We start from the raw sequence: 2,092 nt of genomic DNA, 5'->3' as shown, positions 1-2,092 counted from the left end.
ACCTATTTATCTATCTATCTATCTATCTATTTATCTATCTATATATCTATCTATCTATCTATCTATCTATCTTTCTATGTAAGTATATATCTTTCTGTATCTCGTTCTTTCTTTCTTTCCGTCTATTCCTCTCGTCCTCTCCATATGTTTATCCCGATTTTTTCCCACTCTTAGTTGTTCTTTATTTATTTATTTCTTGCTTAATTATTTTTGATCAAACAATAACGTGCGTTGCCAAAAGGCAACAGAGGAATATACCTTCAAGGTAAAGGCTAATGATGAAAGAAAGTAATATATTTTTTTTAAAGGAGAGAAACTGGATAGAATGATCGAGTGATCTCAAGGTAAAGAAAGATAGAAATTATAAAACGTCCGCAAAGATAAAATGTAAAGATTGGGATATAGCATACCTGCTAACATTATTACAGAGTTACTGACTTTTCTCGATGAAATCGAATGCATGACATGTCCATGACCTCAGCCTTCTTTAATTTCCTCAAAGAATGTGTTAGTTGTATAATAGTTGTCTGCAGAAAGTAGTGGATTTTAGTGGACATCGTGATACTTTCAGATCGAGTGCACGTCTATTTTTTTTTTAAGAGTTCGTTCTTTTTTTTAAAATAGGCTGATTTTTTTTTTCAAACAAACCCCGAACGCTTCACAAAGTATAAACTATTGCAGTAAACACAATAACTTAGAGTGTAACTATCTCCCTTTAAGAATTCTCTCCTTGTGTTGAATGGAATATTTCCATGTGCGTAATTTTGTAATCTTTCACCTAGAAAATCACGACTGTAGCATATAATGTTAGTATTTTATGGAAAGTAGGAATTTGGGATCCCCTAAAATGGAACACTGTTTAGAAAATCGATTGACTGATTAGTCATAACAATTAACGTGACAAAGCTGAGGTCTGTTTATGTGTATTTGTTTTCTGATGTCCAGTCGACCCTCACTGAATCCTCCTCCTATCCACAGAATTCACTTTAGCAGAAACATGGACCAAAGCCCTTTTCAATATTTGATCTAAGACAAGTAATCTCTAAATTTACCTCTCGAGCTATGTAGACAGATTTTTCCCTTGAACTCCGTCAAACAGCCCAAGTTCAAGAAGGTCTGCCACCTTGGCGAAATTCAAAATTAATTCTTACCAAATCTAAAAATACTCTAGTCAGTATAAATATATCTTACTGACAGCAACTTCAAAATCAGAATGTGGTTGCCTGAAAGCAGAGCCTTATGGAGTAGAAAAAACCCCCGGTCATATACGTAATGAAGACCCAGCAGTCGACCATCTATGTGTTCTAAGAGAGGAACACATAGAACAAGTTGGCTGTGCATCCATAGCCAAGCTGTTAATCAAGGCTTACCGGGCTCGTAATCGTGAGATTGCGGGTTCTGGGGCGATGAGCCCAGCTCAATCCGACGTCGTGTACATAGGGAAGACACTGTAAACAAAATTCCCCATTTCACTACCACAGAATTACAAAGATTTATTTGCTCAATACTTAGTTTTGAGAAATTTGACGTTAAAAATATTGAGTTTCAAAACATGTCAAGCTTTCTCTAATCTGATTATTTGAATGTCTTGAATATTCCGAATATTCCCACAATTTTTATAGAGCAGATAGAACATTAAAAATTATTTGCTCACTTCATGGTCTAAGTAGCTCAAAACGAGCAGAAATATCAGGAAAAAACTTTGTTATCCTAAGGTAGCGATTTGGCGCAGTCTTATTGGAGAAGGACGTTACATTTGATAGCGCTCCTTTAAAAAACCTGGAATGGTTGTTTTGGTAAAGTAAAGTTTCATGGCACTTGCAACACGTAAGTGTCGAGAAGTGTTACTGGAGAATAACATACCAAGAAAAGAAGGAAGGGACATAAGGAGGAAAGATTTGGATACGAAAAGGGGAGCAAACCACAGCAGAGCACCCGCAAACCACCCATTTGCAGAGTAACAAGCAGTAACAAGCATATTATTATATTTTCGTAGTTTTTTTTTTTTTTTTACGTGACCTCCCCGGTTCTTTTCCCTTTCCCGGCATCCGGTTGTGAATTAATTTTGTCCCCGATTGATTGCCTCATGAGA

The sequence above is a fragment of the Aplysia californica genome, unplaced genomic scaffold (assembly GCF_000002075.1).
Source record: "Aplysia californica isolate F4 #8 unplaced genomic scaffold, AplCal3.0 scaffold00293, whole genome shotgun sequence".
Taxonomy (NCBI): Eukaryota; Metazoa; Mollusca; class Gastropoda; order Aplysiida; family Aplysiidae; genus Aplysia; species Aplysia californica.
The sequence above is the reverse complement of the archived record's forward strand: the minus strand, read 5'-3'. Positions refer to the sequence as shown.